This window comes from Desmodus rotundus, chromosome 12 (genome assembly GCF_022682495.2).
Source record: "Desmodus rotundus isolate HL8 chromosome 12, HLdesRot8A.1, whole genome shotgun sequence".
Lineage (NCBI taxonomy): Eukaryota > Metazoa > Chordata > Mammalia > Chiroptera > Phyllostomidae > Desmodus > Desmodus rotundus.
The window spans coordinates 20832767-20855079 of record NC_071398.1 but is presented as its reverse complement, the minus strand read 5'-3'; the positions used below and the strand labels follow the sequence as shown (position 1 = coordinate 20855079).

At 38.9% G+C, this 22313-nt stretch overlaps 1 pseudogene; it reads right to left on the bottom strand.

The window, feature by feature from the left end:
• Positions 1-2155: 2155 nt before the first annotated feature.
• LOC112300706 (glyceraldehyde-3-phosphate dehydrogenase-like) lies at positions 2156-3504 on the bottom strand (annotated as a pseudogene).
• Between the last annotated feature and the right edge of the window lie 18809 nt (positions 3505-22313).

The following is a 22313-nucleotide window of genomic DNA, read 5'->3' as shown; positions in this document are numbered from 1 at the left end:
TAATACAGCTCAGTTACTCACATTATCATAGACAGAAGTTCCCAGGACTCTAAGAAAGACAGACTAAGAAAACCTCTAGAAAATACAATACCTCGGCCAGAATAATATCGAGTATAAACTGTAACTAAAAAAAGCTTAAACTTTTTTTAAATTTGATTCACATTTTAGAATTATTGTGCGTGTGTGTCTCTTGCTGCCTGACTTCACATCCATCCATATTTTACCTAATGAAACCCTTCCAGGGCATGTATATGAGAGAGTCTATCAACATTAAAATAACCATTATTTATCAGTGAAACCAAGAAGAACATGATTCTTAACTTTCCTAAAACAATTAAAGCTTGTATGTACCAGAAAACAGAAACCTCTGCAGACTAGCATCATCTGAAACAAATCTTAAAAGATGAGGATGGGGCAGCCAACAGGTAATGATCCGTGCAGAACTTGCTTTGATAGGCACCCAGTTTGAAAAGAGCATTGTCAAGTTGACAGAAGCATTTGTCTCAGTAAGTATTCTTCTTCATTCCTAAACCACTCAACCGCGAGCAGGTGAGCGCAGACAGCAGTCTAAAACTCTCTAATGAATACTTGTAACACACAAGCCAAAAAATTCTTGATCTATCCGCCCTTTGTGAAAAATAACAAGAGTTAGAAATGGGGTTAAAAATGAGGGAGAGGCTTCCACCTTCAACTAAGATGGGTCAGCCTGGAGCAAAATGAGCCTCTTACCAAGAAAATCTTTAAAAGATGAATAAAATACAAAAAGCGTCAGGTTGAAGATATCAGAGAACTACAAGGCAGCCAGAACACAAGGAACCAAGTTGCTAGAGAAACATGAAACCCAAAAAAGCGAACTCAACATTCTAGGCCCCTTTCCCTTCTTATTTAATGAGGCCGGCCCAAATTTTTAATTAAAATACGAAAAGAACATTGCAAAAAAGTAAATTACAGACTAATATCTATCATGAATATAGTTGTAAAACTGATTTTCATAGAATACATAACTATGTAAAAAGCAACATATCACAATCATTTGAATTTATTCCAGGAATGCAATGTTGTTCCCACATTAGAAAAACCAAACAGGAAAAGAAAGAAAAAGAAAAGCGAAACAATTCACCATGCTAGAAGGAAAAAAAAGATCTTCTCAACAGGTGCCAGAAAAGCACTTGAAAAAAATCATTATAAAAACTTTATCCAACTAGAAACAGAAGAATGTGACATCAGTTTGAACTTGAGGGTCTACAAAATACCTACAGCAATCATCATACTTAAAGGTAGATTATTGAAGCCTTACCTACTAAGATCAGAAACATGACAAAGAACCCTCCAGCATCACTTCTATTCGACATAGTAGTTTAGGTCCTTGGCCTTGAACTACCAAAGCACAAGGATTGGAAAGTAAAAATACCTGTGATTAGTCACAGACAGTACAGTTGTCTATGTGGCAAACCCAAAAATATTCCACAGGAAAACTATTACAATAAGTCTAATGAAATTGCTAAATAAAGTCAGGATGAACAAGTTTTGATGTTTCCTATCAGAAAAAAGTAGAAAATCAGTTTTTCAAATGATAGTTATAAAAGCATCAATAATACTTAGGGATTACCCTAACAGGATATGTGCACTACTTCACAGAAAATTAAAGACATTATTGAGAGAAAAAATAAAATATCTAAATAAACAGTGGACAGTATCTATCAATATCAAGACAAAATATTACAGATGTAGTAATTCCTTCTAAATCAATATATGTACAAATATCTAAGACAATTTTGAAAATAAACAAAATTGAAGGACTCACAATACTAGGTATTAAGACATTATAATTAAGACACAAGAAGAGAAGAATATTCCAATTAAATACAATAGAATTCAAAAGCACAGCTACACAAATATGGAATGTTGATTTTAACAAACATGATATTCAGTGAAGTACAGGACTGAATGGTCCTTTCAATAAAAGATGCTCTATCACTTGGATTTCAACGTGGAAAAATTATTCTCAGTGCTTCCTCATATAAAACACAAAAGTATTCTAGAGGTATGTTTTTAATTTTTCAATTACAGCTTACATTTAATATTATTTTGTATTAGTTTCAGGTGTGCAACATAGTGGTTAAACAATAATATACTTTACAAAGTGTTCCCCACATATATCCAGTACCCACCTGGCACTATACATAGTTATTACAGTATCATTGACTATATTTCTTATGCTGTACTTTACATCCCTGAACTATTTTGTAGCTACCAATTTGCATGCCTTTTCCTTTTTTTTTTTTTTTTTTGGCTGAGTACAGTGAACTTTATTGATGGTGCATGACAAGGCAGGGATCCCTAAGCCCCTCCCCTTCTTCAGGGGGCCTGTGATGGAAACTGCAGACCAGGAGATTCTCAATGTGTTGGGGGATTGATTGAAGGACTCCCCAGCAGCTGAGGGCCTCTCTTCTTCTCACTGGGGCTGGTGGTCTGGGCTTTCTTACTCCTTGGAGGCCATGTCGACCATAACATCCAACACCCTGTCGCTGTAGCCAAATTCATTGTCATACCAGGAAATAAGCTTGACAGTGTGGTCATTGAGGGCAATGCCTACCCCAGCATCAAAGGGGGAGGAATGAATGTCACTGTCAAAGTCATAGGAAACAACTTGGTCCTCACTATAGCCCAGGGTGGCCTTGAGGGGGCCCTCTGACACCTGCTTCACTGCCTTCTTGGTGTCATCACATTTGGCAGCTTTCTCCAGGTGGCAGATCAGATCCACCACCGACACATTGGGGTGGGGACAAAGAAGGCCATGCCAGTAAGCTTCCCATTCAGCTCAGGGATGAACTTGCCCACAGCCTTGGCAGCACCAGTAAAAGCAGGAATGATGTTCCGGGTAGCCCCTCAGCCATCACACCACAGCTTCTCAGAGGGGCCATGCATGGTCTTCTGGGTGGCAGTGATGGCAGGGAGTGTGGTCATGAGTTCCTCCATGATGCCAAAGTTGTCATGGATGACCGTGGCCAGAGAAATCAAGCAGTTGGTGGTGCAGGAGGCATTACTGACAAATCTTGAGGGAGTTGTCATAATTGTCATGCTTCACACCCATCACAAACATGGGGGCATCTGCAGAAGGAGAGGAGATGATGACCCTCTTGGCTCCACCCTTCAAGTGAACCCCAGCCTTCTCCATGGTAGTGAACACACCAGTGGACTCCACAACATATTCAGCACCAGTATCTCCCCATTTGATGTCGGTGGGATCTCACTCCTAGAAGGTGGAGATGGACTCCCCATTGATGACAAGCTTCCCATTCTCAACCTTAACTGTGCCTTTGAACTTGCCTTGAGTAGAATCATACTGGAACATGTAGACCATGTAGTTGAGGTCAATAAAAGGGTCATTGATGGCAACAACATCCACTTTGCCATAGTTAAAAGCAGACATGGTGACCAGGCACCCAACGGCCAAATCCGTTCATTCCGATCTTCACCACCGTGTCTCAGGGTTGCTGCTGGCACTACGCAGGAAGATGTGGCTGTCTGTCAAACAGGAGGAGCAGAGAGCCCAATCTGTACTTCTTAATCCCTTCACCTTTTTCACCCATCGCCCCAATACCCTCCCCTCTGGCAACCAACCATCGGTCCGTTCTCTGTTTCTATGAGTCTGTCTGTATTTTGTTCGTTCATTTATTTTGTTCTTTATGTAAGTGAAATCATATGGTATTTGTCTTCCTGTCTGACTTTTCAATTAGCATAGTACCCTCTAGGTCCATCCGTACTGTTGCAAATGAGCATTCTAGAGGTTTTAAAGACCTAATAGTAAAGATAAAATAATAAAACTTTTATAACACAATATAGGAGAAAATATTAAAGAGCTTGAGGCAACAAAGGGAATGAGAGAAGATATTCCCCAAAATATAATAAATGCCACAAATGACTCTTATCTAGAATGTTTATATGTGTGTGTATATAAGCTATATAAAAAGACGAGACAATGCAATAAAAAAATAAACACACATTTTACCAAAAATGAGGATATAAAATGGCAAATAAACAAATGAACAGGTTAAAACCTCATCAGTCATCAACAACACACATATGAAAATTAAAACCACAATGATATATCATGGTACACAGACTGGGATATATAAAAAAATGTCGACATTCCTAAAGTGTCGGCGAGGATGTAAACAATTGGAAATACCACACACTGCTGGAGGAGGTGTTAATTGGCACCACCACTCTGGAAAACCCTTTGACACTATTAGTAAGTTAAAACCGTGTTGTGTGTGTAGTAGGACTACACAAATGAGTACCATAAATACATAGATATTACTGTGGGTCATGTTTCTCACTACAGAAGAAGTGAAAAATAAAAAATTAACAAGGGAAGTTGAAGAATTGGACTGAGTGATTGGACTGTAATTAGAAGTAAAAGAAAAATAGGATTTTTAAAAGTTTCTGCTAAAGGTACCATGGCCGATGACACCCCAGGTCTTGGTTTCTAATGCCATTCCTCTCTTGAAAGAAACAAGGCTCCCTGGAAAAGTACGGGACAGCCAGCAGATGAACTGGAGCATCCTGCACACCGGGCAAGAACCAGGACTGGATGCTAAACGTAAATTGGAGAAAAGGTTTGAAGAAAAGGAGGATATTTGTATATCCTTCAAGTATCTTCCCATACCTTTTAGCTAATTACAAAATAAAATAAACTTATAATGAAAGAAATAGATAACAACTTAACATACTCAAATTATTCAACAAAAAAAGCAAAACATCAACAAAAGTAGGCATATGTGCTTCCAGACATAATTGTTTGAGGACAAAATCACATGTAATATTCAGACCCCAAATGCATAACACCAATTCATTCACAAGGAAAACCTAAAGAAACCCAAACTGAGGGATATTCTACAAAATATCTGGCCTGTATTTTTCATGTAAGACCAAGGAAGGTTGATTAAAGGACACTGAAGAAACCCAACAATTGAATACAGCACCTGATCCTAAACTGGATCCTTTACTGTAAAAATACAGTTAAGAAGATGTTATTGGAACAATTGATATACTTGGAATATGACCTATAGAATAGGGAACAGTATTATTTGACGTTAAATTCCCTGAATTTAATAACTTTACTATGGTTATGCAAACAAAGATCCTCATTCGTCAGAAATACATACAGATGTCTACAGCTATACCACCCTGAACGTGCCCGATCTCATCTTCTCTGGGAAGCTAAGCAGGGCTGGGCCTGGTTAGTGCTTGGGTGGGAGAAACACATACAGAAGTGTTAACAGCTGTAAATGGCCTGGTGTATGCAACCTACTTTTAAATGATTCAAAAATATAATGGCTATAAGGTATTGTTATATAGGCAGATAAATGATAGGTAAATAGGTGATTGGTTCATACAGAAATAGATAATAAACAGAGAGAGAAATATATAAGAAATTTCTTTCATTTCAACTACTCTCTTCTCTGACCCCGTTTACTTCTTCCTTTTTTTTTATTATCTTGTTTATTTTTCTGACTTTCTTTAATGCCTTTTAGTAAATTTTTATTCAAATATATTCTCCCTTGGGACCATTTTAATTTATTAGCCATTTCTGACATAGTCCAATCTTTTACTTCAATCTCTTTCCTGAATTCAGCCAACTCTAGTGACTCCTCCTGCGGGTTGGTGGGGGGCAGGGAGGCCGGGTTTGGTCTATTTTTGTTCTCAGTTTTTGAATATCTGATTTTAGGTGTTTTCTATTTAAATTATTCATATTTGGGAGGGATTTTGGGTACAGCTTTATTCTGCATCCGGGGTGATTTTTGTTAGGAACCTTTATCAACTTAAATGTGTTGATTCTCAATTTCTGTTTTCTTCTCGTATTAGTTTTGAATAGAGTTGGTCTCATGTTCACTTTCACTAGGTGCCCACGTGGGACGTTCCTACAGGAGCCCCTCCACTGTTAGCGTCATTTTCCTCAGTGATTGATATGTTTTGGGGAGTCATGGCTGTCAACAGTTGGAGTACCTTCTGAGCTTGTGTGAATTTCCCCACTGACCGGTATATCTCACTTATTCGCAGTATAGCGTAAGGAAGTCAAGGATACTATTCTTAACAATAGCAATTTTTAAAATTTGTATTAAAAAATTAACATGAAAAGAATAAAAATAAAATACATACCTTAAAATCCTGAATATATAAAAGGTAAGACATTTCACATAGCACTTGCACCAGGTTTTTACTCCTTTTTTTTGGTGGATCAGTCTCAAGTTCCTGAGGATAAGCATGAGGTACATCCATTTTTCTAAGTAATTATATGTCTTAATATTGTCCATATCCTATAAGACATTGTGTTCATCAGAGTATACAATTGAAGGTTGAACGCCACTTCTTCAGAACATAATGGCACTGGTTTATTGTCCTATAGCATCTTGTTTTCTGGCTGAGATTTGTGATTCCCTTCCCTCTTTCAGTGATCACTTTTTCTCCCTAGAAACTTGTGGAGCTTCTGTTTAATCAATGAAATGCTTAAGTCGGAATTTTTTTCTATTCATTTTATTGGAAAATTATATATATACAAGCTGAAAACCTAGGTCCTTTTGCTCTTAGTAAGGGCTTCGTATTCTTGCTTTGATAATTTCTCCTTTACCTCTTTCTACCTTCTAGAACATCAATTTCTTGTGCATAGAACCTTAGAATAAATCTATATAATGATACTTTAAGGGAAAAGAGGGTTAGCATCATTCTAAAACAATATTTTAAAATATTTTTAATTTGTGATAGACTCAATGGAATAAAAATAATTATAAAAGTAGTCAAGATTAAGTTTTATTTGAAAGGACTTCAAAGAGTGGCAGGTATTAACATGTCAAACTTTAAAAAAATGGTAAAATTAGATATCCAACTGAAGGGCAGGTGGTATTGTAAATAGTCGCCTCTCTGATCAGGAAAAATTTAACTTTTCTAGTTTTTACATTAAATAAAGTCTCTTGTTAGACAAATTTTAAATATATTTATGTGTGTTTGTGTATATATACGTATATAACAAAAGCATGGTGCATTTCAAACATTGGCAGGAAAATATTAGCAAAAGATAGTGTCAAAACCCTAAGTCTCTGAGGTACCCAAATGTGAAGGTACCATAGAGGCCACTTTTAATCTCCATTCTTTCCTTTCCTTCAATATATGATTAACAAAACAGGGGGCTTGTAACATTAATCAGTTAACATGATTCATAACCTATGATAAGTCACATTTTCACTGCATAATCACTTGGATAAATCAAATGTCTTTTATTAGTTGGGCTCCAATTTACATGATTTTTCCTTCCCTGGGATGTTGGCAGTGTGAACAATTATCACAAGAATAAAAGAATATGTATTCTCTTATCAGAAATCAAAGAATGCTTAAATTTCAAAAGTCTTTCATTTACATGAAGAAGTCAATGCCAAAAATTATTTTCACGTGGCTTTTCATCTCATTGCAAATAAAATCAAAGTCCTTACAATGGCCTCCAAGGTCCTACATGATCTGGCCCCTCCCTCTGTCTCATTTCTCACTGTGACTACCTCATTCGTGCTGTCTGAGGTACTCATACTGACCTCTTTATTGTTTCCAGAATATTGCAGGTGCTCTTAGATGCTGCATTTGCTCTTTCCTATGGAGTCTTCACCCAGATACCTGTAGAGTTTTCTCCCTCTCTTCTATCTAGGCTTCACTCAAATGTCAGCTTCTCACTGAAACCTTCCTTCCCTGCCTTCTCTATATTTTCAACCTTCTATGAATATACCCTTCCTTGCCTGATGTTTCTCCTTTGCCCTTTTCATCATTGCATTGTGTTATAATCTTCCTACCTTCCTATATAATCTTCCTATAATCTTATAATGCATTGTATTATAATCTTAATGCATTGTTATAATCTTCCTATCATGCTTGGTTACTGATAGAATATAAGCCCCGGGAAGGCGATACTTTTAGCCTGTGTTGTTCACTCAGATCCCAGAGCAGTGCTCAACACATAATTGCTAAATGAGTGAAAGAATTTACAAGTAAAAGAATAACTGAATGAGTGACAGTTAGCAGGCAGAGGCTGGAGAGTTAGAGGACTGATGATGCAGGGCTCGTAGGTCAGGTGATGGGATTTAGATGTCCTTCGAAATGCAATGGCAAGCCATCAAAGGTTTTAAATGGGGAATGATATGATCGATTTATACTGTAAATTTATAATTATACCAAGAGTGATAAACGGGGGAAGCAGAGAGGAGGCAATAACCCAAAATTGCTGGTGGCTTCAGTCAGGATGATGGCTGTGGAACTAGAATGAAATGGGATATTGTCAAACTGGTGTGGTGCCTTGGATGCCAGCAGGAGGGATTGCTTCAAGGAAAAAGAAATGAGCCAGATGTTCCCTGAAGATAGAGGGGGATGTAGACTAAGGAAGGCTCATTGCATTTAATGACTTGGAAGTCCCTGCTAACCTTAGCAGAGAGGGAGAAACATTAAGGCTACTCACAGAAGACAGGGTCTCAGGAAACCAACCAGAGAATACGTGGGAAATCAATAATGTGGACAAACTGGCTTTGAGAAGAGATGGGAATGGTGTTTTAAATCAAAGGTGTATTGATCTCACATGGAGGTTGGGAGAAAGAGGCTGGCATATAAACCCTGTTCCCTTCTTATGCTGACTTACAAACAACCCTCAGCCCAATTCCACTCTTATTCTCAACAAAATGCCCTTGACAAACAGGAAGTAGTAGGTTAACCTTCCCTGAGTAACAATTCTACTGTTTAACCCTAGCTTTCCAAACTAGCGCCCTTAAATCCTAGGTAAATCCTCCACACCGCAGGCTATTTCAGGACCATAATCTCTCTCACTGCAGGATCAAACCAACTATCCAAATACAGTCAAGTGCAGCCTCACATTTTTAATATAATACATTGAATGTAAAAGTTGAAATAAGAGTCTGAAAGGGTAATTGTATGTAATTATATGTTTTATCACTAATTTCAAAAACCCACGTAAACCATAATTTGCTGCCTTCACAAATGTTATCTTGTATTGCTTATAATCTGTTAATTATTGTGTTGCTCAAATACTCTTCTTGTAAATTTTCTGGATCTGCCTATTTACCTCATTTGAAAGCTAATCTCAGGTACACTTCCTTATAACCTTCAATCATCTCCTTGAGTTTTGATGTTAGTAAAATTATAGTTTTTTGGGAAATGAAAGAAAATCTTCAATAAGCAGTGATAGACATGCCCTGAGATCACCTATGAGTACACTCGCATATTTACTTTTCCCACCCACATTTTATACTGTATTTGTTACTTCCCCATTTTGCCAGGTTAGGAGGCTCAACAAATTAATTTACATCCTAATTAGAATGCTCCATCATATAAAAGGAAGATATTTTCAATACCCACAATACTTAAATTGTTTGAATCAAATAAGAATACCATGCATGCCCTTTATCTTATTTATTCCTTTGCCTCGTGCATATTAGGTACTTAAAAAATATGTGTTAAATGAATAAAGGAGTGAATGAAAACATTTCACAAACTTTTGGCAGAATGTACAATGATCTAAATATTGTGATATTAAAGGGGTAAGAAAACTACTCTATGCATTTTGAAGTAATTTGGGTTTTTTTAAGATTATTTTTAGAGAGCGAGGAAGGGAGAGAGAAAGAGAGGGAGAGAGACATCAATGTGTGAAAGAGAAACATTGATCGGCTGCCTCGTGCCCCCATTCAGGGACCTGGCCTGCAACCCAGGCATGTGCCCTGACAGGGAATCGAACTGGCGACCCCTCAGTCTGCAAGACAACACCCAACCCACAAAGCCACACTAGTCATGGCTGTAATTTGTTTTAAATCAGTGCTATCATATAGAAATTTCTCAAGAGGATGGAAATGTTCCACATCGTGCTGTTCAGTATGGTATCCGTTAACCACATTCAGCTTCTGAGCACTTGAAATGTAACTAGTGTACCTGAGGAACTGAAGTTTTAATTATATTTAACTTTAACTAATTTAATTTGAATGGCCACATGTGGCTATCATAGTGAATAGTGCAGCTTTAAATGAACCAGCACATGTTTAGTCTAGAAAAGTATTTTGGTCCTTTTAAAGATTAAAAGCATGTTCTTGAAGGACCCATACAAATGCTAAAAATGAACTAATTCAAACACTAGTTCGGGGTATTTAAACCAGTTTTTATTATTAGAGTCAAAGACTGAGGCAAGAATAGAGTCGAGTAGGCTGGACAAACACCGCCTTTGATGAGCGCGCACACACACACATACACACACTCCTCCACAGTGATGAGAATGAGAGGCAGGCTAGGACCCGGGTGTTCTGCCTGCTCACCCTGTGCCTCTGTATTACATAAATACAAATGCTCCTCAAGTGACAATGGGGTTACATTCCATTAAAACCATCATAAGTTAAAAATATTGTAATTCAAAATGTATTTAATACACTTAGCCTACTGAGCACCATAGCTTAGCCTAGCCTGCCTTAAACGTGCTCAGAACACAATCCCAAAAAATTGGCAACGCAGGGCACTGCGAGTGTAGACTATGGTTGTTTAGCCTTTCGATCGCGCGCGCGCGCGCGCGTGCCTGGGAGCCACGGCTTGCTGTCGCCGCCAAGCAGCATGAGAGAGTATCATACCACATATCACCACCTGGAATTACGATCAAAAATCAAAATTCAAACTGTGATTTCTATTGAATGTGTATTGCTTTTGCACCACCGTAAAGTTAAAAAATTGTTAAGTTCAACCATCCTAAATTGGGGACCATCTGTATAGGCAACTATTTTAACTTGCTACTCAGGAACTTTTAGCAAATGGACCATTATGAATAACTGGTATTTACAAAAGTTGGCCCTTCACTGGCAGTTGCAACAAACCAATTGCTCAGAGTGACTGGAATCAATATCATTCTCCCCTGGAACTTGGATTGAATACACTGGTAGAGAGGATGAGAAGGTATAAAGCATGGGGGCATGAATTTTGGTCTCACTAATTACAGGCAGGGTTTCACAGTGAATTACTTATATTTCTGCCACCCGACGACTTCCAGGAGACAATTGGGCTAATTCACATACTGTAATTCACCAAATATTCTAAGACTTTATTTTCTAATAAACTGTGGAGAGTTTTTATTGGTAATTAGAAAATGATTATACTTTGTATAAACCACACTTTGACTATATTGTTGTGTTTATTCAATTACACTTCAAATTAGCTTGAACAGCCCTGATGGCATGTCTCAGTGGATTGAGCACTGGCCTGCAAACCAAAAGGTTGCCAGTTCAATTCCCAGTCCGGGCCCATGCCTGGGTTGCAGTCCAGGGCCCCAGCTGGGGGCGTGCGAGAGGCAACCCATCTATGTATCTCACACACATCGATGTTTCTCTCCCTCTCTTTCTCCCTCTCTTCCCCTCTCTCTAAAAATAAATAAATAAAATCTAAAACAATTTAGCTTGAACAACGTACAACACAGCCATTCTAATTTTGATGTGGCCTGCAAGGTAACTTGGACCTGAGCCAGGTTAGGAGCATCCTACATGGGAGCACATTGTTCCTGGTTTTGAAATGGTTTCTCAATTCCTCTCAAGTTCTTTGCAACACAAAGCCAAAAAGTGGACAGCAGTGACGGTTTGATTTAATCATTGTCTTAATTTTGTACATAATTCTTTTTTAATCATGACTAAAGATCTTAACTTAGAAGCTTACACAGGCAAAATACTATCTTGGGGAAAAGAGTAACCAGCAAAGGTTTCTCTGGCCATGCAGGACAAATACAATAGTAGAAACAGCAGAGATGTTTCCATGGAAATTTTGTGCTGGTCCTGGTTTGTAATGAAAGCTAGGAATCTTGGTCAAAATATTTTAAGAGGTAGAGTAAAATGTCCTGTAGTCTTGAGGGGCATAGGGAATAAAGATCCATCTGGGAGAAAACACAAAGCCGCTCCTTCCAGTGGGATCTTTTTTGGTGGGGGAATTAGACTTTGAAACTGTTAGAGGTGAGAAGTTAGAGCACTGGGCTGGAAACTCTGAAGGAAGAGACAGAAAACACACACATTGTAAATAACTGTGCAGTGATATAGGGGTGCATATATTCTTTCAAATTAGTATTTTGAGATTCTTCAGATGTATTCCCAGAAGTGAAATCGCTGGGTCATAAGGCAGTTCCATTGCAAAGAAAACCCACTAAATGGAAGAGTATATTCACCAGTGACACATGTGATAAAGGGTTAATATCAAAAAATTATAAAGAACTTAACAAAAAAAGAACAAACAGTCCAATTAAAAAAGGGCAAAGGACATGAAAATACACTTCTCCGAAGAGAACACACAGAGGGCCAATAGACCTATGAAAAGATGCTCAATGTCACTAATCATCAGAGAAATGCAAATTAAAACCACAATGAGATATCACCTCACACCTGTCAGAATGGCCATCATTAATAAATTCACAAATGACAAGTGTTGGCAAGGATGTGTAGAAAAGAGAACCCTTGTGCACTGTTGGTGGGAATGCAGATTGGTGCAATTACTGTAGAAAACAGTATGGAGTTCCTTCAAAAAAATTAAAAGTGAAACTGCCTTCCGACCAGCTATTCTAGTTCTGTCAGAGGGGTTGCAGAGTTGAGTGAAAAAAGGTGCAGGCACTAAGAAAAAAAAACCCTCACAGACACAGAAAACAGTATGGTGATTACCAGAGGGGAAAGGGGGGTGGGAGGAGGTAGAAAAGGGGGATAAATGGTAGTGGAAAGAGACTTGACTTGGAGTGGTGAACACACAATACAATATACAGATGCTGTATTATAGAATTGTACACCTGATACTTATGTAGTTTTGTTGACCAGTCACTCCAATAAATTCAATGAAAAAGAAAATAAATAAATAAATACTTGATCTTTTAGGCTATTAGAATTTAGGGACTGCCTAGCATTTGATCAGTTCTCCAGGGATTACCACTAAAAACCTTAAAATATAAATCTTAGTGTAGCATCGGCTTAGAGCATAAGCAGTCAGAAAAATCATATTACAAGCTAGAGAGTGGCAAGCCACATTATGAAGTAGCAAAGTACCAGTTAACATGTGGCAATCTCTAATATGACTAGTTCATGTGCCTAGTCATATGTAGCTCTAGGGGAAGTAATTGGAAGACAAAATATGAATAGCATAAGTTTCTTATATTGAATGCATTTGACAAAATAATTCAAGAGAGAAAAGAATTTCCATTTGTAAGAAGGAATAAAAGGGAATAGAAAAAGTCTTAAAAATTCTAGGATTTGCAAAATCAGAAGAGGCAACAGCACCTCATCCCTGCTGGTGGAAGATTAAGGTAGAGCGAGGCTTTTTCCCCGTCCTCCGCGTCTTCATTTTGTTTCTCCCACATTCACTTGGCAATATTTGACAAAGTGGGTCATTTCTTCAAAACACTTTCTTCACTCCCATGCCACTCCACTTCCCTGTTTTTCCCCCTTTCTCACTGATCACTGATTTCAATTTTCTTTATGGTTCTTCCCAATCTCCCCGACCTCCAGACATTGTAGGTGCACCAGGCTTTGCCCAAGGGCACCTTCTATATCTACATGTTCATTCACTCCTTGGTGATTTCCTAACTTTCCAAGGTCACAGGTACACTGACAATTCCCAACTTCTGCCCCAAATCCTAGCTGTGTACTTGACATTTCTACTTGGATTTTAAATAGACATCTCCAGGTGTCTGCGTCTAAAATTGAGTGCATGCCCCACCCAAACAAACAAGCAAACGCCTAATCTTTTGAACATGGCCTTCTAAAAGGCTTCTCATTTTAGTAAATGGATATCCCACACTTCCAGTTTCAATGCTATAAATCTGGGTGTCCTTCATGTCTCCTTTCCTGTTATAGCCACATGCAATCCATTAGCAGCCCAATTAGCTGTATTTTTCAAAATACATAGAGAATTCGACCCCTTGTCACTACCTCTTCCATTAATACCATAGTGTTAGTACCATCATCTCTTTCCAGAATTACTGTCACAACCTCCTAATTTTTCTACCTACTTCCCCTACCCCCTTACAAGCCACGTAGAATCTATTCTCAAGATAGCAGACAGGCAGATTCTTCTTTTTTAAGATTTTATTTACTCACTTTTAAAGAGAGGGATGGGAGAGAGAAAGAGTAGGAGAGAAACATCGATGTGTGAGAGATATATCGAGCACCTCTTGCACACCCCCAACTGGGGACCTGGGCCACAACCCAGGCATGTGCCCTGACTGGGAATTGAACCAGTGATCTTTCAGTCTGTGGGACAATGTCCACCCCACTGAGCCACACCAGCCAGGGCCAGGCAGATTCTTTTAAAACAGGTCAAGCCATATCACTTTTCCATGCCCTCAAAATCATTCCTAAATGACTCAGCAAATAGGGCACGCCCTTTTAATGAGATTCTGTCTTCATTGTTTATTCTCGATCCTTCCCTCTCTTTATGTTGAATAGTCTTTGTACTTTCCCTCACCTTCTTCAAATTGTCACTCAGATGTCACCTTCTTTTGTCTATTGTCTTCACTATGGGGTCCCCAGCACCTAGGACAGTGTCTAGAGCATGGCGCACTTCCATTACATAGTATGTTGAAAGTGTACGCACCCAGAGAAAACATACTTAGTGTCAGCCCTCTTTCTCAGTAGATTCAGAAGATGTCAGCCTAGAAGACACCAGAGACTGATGCAGGCTCCTCACTAGATGATATCTCAGAGCAAGACAGCTTGTCCAAGACGGCGCAGTGTGTATGGGCCAAAGCAGAGCACCTGCGACAACAGGCAGCAGCCACTCAGGTCCTTGATTTCTTTATAAACTCAACATCGAAGCTAGAATCAATAATACCTAAAAATACCCAATTTTCCTTCCAGGACTAAAAATAAGATATCTATTTCACATTCCAGCACACGCTTGAGTTCAATAGAAAGACAGACACTTGCACCCTTAAGCAAATATTCCTCTTTGGATAACCTTAAACATGTCACGGGGCCTGCATTTGGCTGGGTAAATCAGCTATTAACGACCCTGCTCTTTCTACAGTGTTTTCTCCCGACACCAGGAAAGGTATTCTTCCCAGTATTTCAAGATTCCCCACATTCGTGTTTTAGGATGTTTTTGCAAATTGTCCTGAGCTAGTTTCAAGATTAGATTTCCATTTCAGAATTCATATTGCAGTGTAAGGAAAACTAAATCCTCTTACAAATTATGTGTCAACAAACTGAATACCATCAAGCTTGAATGTAGCCAACTTAGAAAGATAAGTAAGTATATGCTCCTAGAATTTAGTAAAACAGCTGACAGCATCTCATAGATGATACGCTCTGATAGACAGGTACTTGGAAGATCTCAATTTGAAATCTTATCTTTTTTGCTAATAGTCTCCCTCACAATAAAATGCGAAACAGAATTTGGAAATAAAGGAGACATTTTAGTCACTTTTCTTGCTGTTCATAATAGTTGGGGGTTTTTTTCATGTTGCCCGTTCAGTAGGTTTTAGTTTAATGTACTCGGATATCAGTAAGTCCAAACTCAAGTGCATTTTTCCATTAGCTAGGATGCTACCTGTACACGCCCAGGTTTCATTTAGAGTTAGCCACCCAAGCAAACCAAAGCAGAGTCCATCCAGTTATGCCTCCGTCCTACATACAAATCCCCCTTCATACACTGTTTGCCATGAACAGCGTTGTGCTGGAATCAGTGACCTAGAAATGCACATCCACTGCAAGCAAGCTGAAGTAAACAAACCTCACTTGCACCCTGTAGCTGATGTGGTGTTGTATCCCCAATATACTCAGTGCCTGAGAAGAAAATGGACTGTGAATACCCATTTGTCCCAATTCTGGACTCCATTAGAGTAATTATAAATCAGTGCCCCTGGTGCGAATGGAATACATAATGCTCAGAATGATACTCCTTTGGGGAACACTATATTCATTTTATAACCACCCCAAACACATAAAACACCCTTCCTTTCGTTAGTTTGGGAAAACAACTCATCAAACTCTCTCTCAGTTAAACCAGTAGAAACATTCCACTGTAATACACTCTTCTGGTGTTTCCACCTTTAAAGCTCAAACACTTTCCTGTTATGTGCACTCACGCAGTGCTGACATCCACATCTTTGTGTAACCCTGTGTCACATCAGGGTCATGTCCGCTGACCTTTACGCAATCCACACAGAGCTACAGCAAGTCTGGAGAAGCAAACCGAGGTAGCCGGTACACGGGAACTGAGAGGCTCATTTTCTGAGAGCTCGTGAAATCCACTGAATGCTTTGTTTTTCTTTTATTTAACTAATGCTTAATTATTTATTTCTCCCTTAGTCATTTATTTTCTATATCAAACAGAAACTAGTCTGCTGTATTTCTCTGGCAGCCCCAAGGAAGTAAATATATGAGTTATCCATTATTTCACAGCCTTCCCCTGTGTCTCTAGTAATTGATCCTAAAAGAATCATTTCTGGAAATTTTACTAGACATGGTCCTGAGAGGAACCATCATCTATGGCTTTTCTCCATGTGTTTGCCTTTTTGGTTTTAGAGGCAAGCTAACTCCCAAAGCCCAGCAATGAGGGGGCTTTTTCCATGCACCCAGTAGTGCCCTGCAGCATTCTGAAGACATTAAATGTTTGGCTTTTTTATTATGATTTAATCTTATACATATGGAAATGTTGCCCCAAATTCTAGTTTCTTAGAGATATTTGGTTACTTTGTTCCAATTATGTCTTCTTTAGTTATGAAGCACTGAGCAAGAGTTAACATATATATTGAAAGCATGAAGGAATGAATGAGTAAATGAGGGGACAAATTGTGTGTCTTTGGTAACTGCTGGGATGTTGTATTTTTCGTTTCCTTCAGGGGATACTCTGCTTTACTCGCTGGTTACATGTGCATGTGTCTGTGTGTATGACTGCGTGCACACGTCCATGTATGCACATTATTGCACATTCTACCTCTGACTATAGTCTGGTTCTAATCTGCAAAACTCCAAACCTCCCTGCATTTTATCTTGGGTGACAGCTGGCCAGCTGCCTCATCCTCATTCTTGGTGACAGCCAGCCTCTTCTAGAGTCTGTACCCAGCTTCTTCCCAGGTTCCAAAAGTAGAGGAAGCCAAGTCCTGGGTAACTGGAAATTCAAATGAAGTATGAAATGAGCTCAACAGATGAGGAGAATTAGAGCGCTGGGGAGAGGGAAAGATGACTATAAAAATAGTTCCTATAAAACTTTTATTATATGCAGTCATCACTATACTAATACTTTGCCGCTGTATAGCCTTCTGGTCCCCAAATTATTTTCTGTAGATATCAATTAATTACAGCTCACAATGTTTTGAGTCATATCACTTGATTTAGTTTGTGCTGGCTATCTTGGAACCAAATAAGTCATCTGAACCAAATAAGGAATTTTACCAGCCACATTTTGAAAGTAATTTGCACCAAGTCTCAATTTTCCATTTCCAGAATTTTATCCCTATCAATAAAGGACACTGCATCGCAAGAGTACACTGGGGAGAGGAGGCACACTTCCATCCAGTATGCATCAAAACAGGTGACAGAGTCCTTTAATGCGGTAAGAAAGGACAAAGTGCTCTATCAACCACGTACAAAAACATAAAGCCACTTTTATTCTCAAACAACTATAAAACGCATTTTTCCTTAAGATGTAAAGAATGTAAATTGTTAACTTTACTGTACAGATAACTGATCCATAAAAACAATTATACATAATCTTCCAAATGGCTTGCCCCCCTCTACCATGCAATAACCCTATTTAATTAAAGTTGCTATCTTTGATTTTTAAATACTTTTTTTAAGAAATAGAAACATGAACCCAACACATAAATAGCCAAATTTGGATGATTTGAATATGTTTAAAATGTTGAGAATCTATTTACATTTTAATAAGACATTTCCTCAGTGCAGGTCTTAAATAAATCTCCATAGAGATGAGACTAGGACACAGAATTAAGAAGAAAGAAGCACCCTTGACAATTTGGAGAAAAGGAAAGATAAGCAGAGTAGTGTTTAATAGAAACAGATGTGGATGTAATCCCTTTAGGAAGAAAAAAGCTGTGCAAATATAACATACGAGGAGGAGAAATGGCTTTAGACACACATAATGGAAAAGCCTGGGGAGCTTTGAGAACTCAAGCTAAGAATGAGTTCATGACTTAGGCTCTCTCCTAATTCACAGACCAACAACTGGTGTGTCATGTGGGGAACTTAAAGAAAGACACGGTTTTCAGCGCAATATGCTATTTATGAGAAAGATTAACAGAAGTTTCTGAAAATGGCAATGGAGGGGCAAAAAGGAGGATTTATCATCCTAAAATTGTACAAATTATATATATATACAGTCACAGCTATGTATGCCAGTTGGCACATTTCTAATCTACAACCTGCACCAATTGTTCAATGCTTCAGCAGGAGGAATTTGAGCAGACCTTAAGGAAAACCTGTTGACTAAAGTTTGAGCATTAATACATATTAATGGTATTCTTGACCACCTATAGTTCTGCAATGCTTGGCATAGGTTGCAGGAGAATAATCCCACCACCAGTTGATAAACAGTTAACTGTTAGGTAATAAGGAGAATTTGGGGGAAAGCAGAAGAAAATGGCTCCCAGTATACATGGAGCTAGAACAGGACTCCCTCACTCTTCAAGGATATTCTCTCTACCTCTGAGAAAATATTTTCCTTCCTGCATTAAAAAAAAAAATGTCATAAATGCAGCCATTTTTAAATAGAACCAGAGCAGCCAATCAATCCAGAGGACTTGCTCTAGGTCAAACCTTTGAACTGGGCTAAACTGTGATTGATTTACAAACAATTGTTTGTTGAGTCAGCAAAAGGCAATGACCCTAATCACAAGGACTGAAGATTATGGACCTTCTATTTGAAGAGAAAAAAAAACAGTAACCAGTCATGAGTAGCCAAGAGTAGCTCAGCTTGTCAACACCAATAGACATTTTTCCTTCTTTTATGTAATTATTCCTGTCCTTCTTCTCATAAAACCCCTTGCTTTCACCCTGTAATCAGGACACTATTTGGAGTTCTGCCTGAAGCTGTGCTCCCAGATTGCAGTTCTTTAATCCCAAATAAACCCTTTTTGCCTCACATTTCAGGGGTTTTCTTAACTTTAGGTTAACACCTGTGTTTTATGTTTTCCTCAATTTTAAGGAATTGAGCCTAAGTGACTCTCCACCTTGCTCTTTAGAGAAAATGAGATGAGCAGAGACAGGGTCAAGGAAAACCTTTACCTGGGGAAGATTTACAGGCACAGGTATGTAAATCTTTGTTAAAAGTAAAGAATGAAAAGTAGAGATTCTGCATCCTCTAAGGATGCTTGACCCTAAGCCCTGTCTCAGGCAAGAACTAAGAACTCTAAACACATCTCTCAAAGCCAAACCACATCATTTATGGTTATCATTGATGGTTATTATTTTTTAAAAAAACCCGTGAACAGCATCACAGTGATTCAACTAATGCCAGTGATTCAACTAATCCAAGGTCTTGATAGCTTTAAATAACCCTCCATAAAGGTTAAGTAAAATTTCTCCACCACCAAATTTATTCTACATAGTTGTGACTACAATGTGATACAAAAGCAACATCTGCCAGCCGGTGCAGTCACTGGGAGAGTGGCCGAGCTGCATACAGTGGGATATATCCTCCTGAATCCCCCTGCGAGCCATGTTCTCTGCCTCTTTTTTTTATGTCCTAACGATCACTTAATTTTTTTTTTATTGTTGTTCAAGTACAGCGAGGCAAGATTATTTAGAAAGAAAGACAATGGCAGGGCCAGGCAAAATGAAATGTTGTCCCCTGAGCTGACAAGTGAAGAATCAGCATTTCACAAAGCAAATTATAGACGAGTAAAGACTTCAGTACAAGCAAATGTATTTTTTTGGTTTTTTCCTTTTCATTGAATTTGCTGGGGTGACACCGGTTAACAACATTACACAGGTTTCGGGTGCACCGCTCCACAACACCTCATCTGCACACGGCATTGTGCATTCACCACCCCAGTCAAGTGTCCGTCCATCACAGTTTTCCCTCTTAAGCCCTCCTCCACCTCCCTCCACTCACCCCTCACCCTGGGAATCACCACACTGTTGTCCACGTCCATGAGTTTTTTCTCTTGTTTTTGCTCAATCCCTCCACCCCTTCCCACTTGGCCCCCCAAGAGCTGTCAGTCTGCTCTCTATTATTCTTTTTAAATATTCTAGTTAACTTTGAATATATATAGATTCAGAGTAAATTCTCTACATGTGATCATATTACTATGATTATTATTGTAAGAAGGTTCGGAATCTCAAAAATTATTTTAACATCCACATAAAATATTGGATTAAAAAACTCCATCCATATTTTTTAAATATATAGTGGATGTTATCTATTATGTGGTCAGATGTGGGTACCCCTGGTGGACCAAATTAGGCAAAGAAAGCCTTTCTAGAATCTGTGTTAACAGTGATTATCTCTGTCATTTAGTGTTTCTTCTCAAATATTCTGAGTTGCTTTGAACAGGTCTTCACATTTCTTTGGTAGTTTATTTAATTAATAGTGTAATGCAGGAGCTCCAAACCGGGGAGCTGCTTAAGCGTTTGTAATATACCGAAAAAACCACCTGGAGGACTAGCAGGTGTGGACATGCCATTTACTACTCACATTACAGGGGAGTCACCCACCGCCATCGGAGTATCACAGAGTATCACATCAGAGTATCGGGGATTCGGAGCTCCTGTGTTACAAACAGTATTGTGTATCTGCCTTGCCTAGCACTTTGCTAGTTACCACAAGTAGCTGCAGGGAAAGCAAATGGCATTTAAGATGAGTCTATTCACAAGAGCCTAGATGGGGACACCACACACACACACACACACGCACCAGTTGTGTGTGTGTATCTATGTAATAGTGCAATTGCAAAGTCACTTTTGCCTCGAGGGAGGGGAGTGGGAATGGGAAGCGTTCCTTAGAACAGGTACTTTGGAAAACAAAAGGCAGGCATGGTGTGACCTTGGTGCTTGGGAGCAGGAGCTGCCGCACAGAGGGAAGAGGTCACAAGGTGGGGTTTTGGACATCCTGAGTTAGTCGCTGGGCCAGGAGCTACCACCACCCAGAGGCCTGAGGCTGCAGTTCTCGGATGGACAGAAAGCTGGGGAGTTTGCATGTTCATGCAAATGGAGAGGTGCTTGAAACCATGAGTGTCGGCCCAATCGGCCTATTATCTCACAAAATAAGACATTGCTACATCATCACTACCACATAGAGAGATTTTCCTTCATGTTTACACAGTCTAGGGAAGTCCAGTAATTTAACACCTGACTGCCTATGTGCAATATATGCACCTTGGATTAGCCTATTCAAGAAAATATCATTTCCACTCGCACCTCTTTTCCACTCCTTCCTCTGTTTCCAATAACAATCTCATTCTGCAGCTCACTCTCAGAACAAGTGCTGTGCCCAGCAGACTTGCCTGATTCATATTCTCTACATAACTTGTGGGAAAGTGGCCGGAATGATTGAAACACATTAAATACCTGTTGTGAATTTAGAAATCACCAAGGAAAATATCACATATAGAATTCTCACCAAATATTTCAATTTAGTAGTGACAAGTACAGTCTTCTCATCAAAATGGATTTTCTCTTCCTGGAGAGATACTTAAGCCAGGATTCCTAATTCATATTCATCTTTCCTCAAAAATTAGTGGCTCTTATAGAGGAAAAGGACTCATGGACATGGACAACAGTGTGGTGATTGTGGTAGGGAGGAGGGATAAAGAGAATAAAATGGTAATGGGAAAAATACAATAAAAATAATTTTAAAATAATTAATGGCTCCTAACAAGCTGTGCCAATAATTCAGAAAGAACCTTTGATATGGGCTAGCTTTTTCCTGGCCTTGTCACCACCCTTTCCCAGCTCAGTGGAGAGCTGAGTGCCATGTTGCTAAGCAACTCTGAAAAGATGTTTTAATCTTATTAATTAATTAATTAATTAATTACTTAATTGACTCTGAAGGGCACTTGGACAAAATAGACATATCCTGTCCCATCTAGGCAGGGGAAATACTCACAAAGAGCAGGCAGCAGGGCACAGTATGAAGACCAATCACAGAAGGAGCTGGGTGGATGCTGTTGACGCAAGCAAGGTTCCTGGCCATTTGGGACAACATGGGTAGACTTGAGGGCATCATTCTAAGTGAGATCAGTCAGACAAAGACATACAGTTGACCCTTGAACAACACAGGTTTGAACCACATGGGTCCACTTATACATGGGT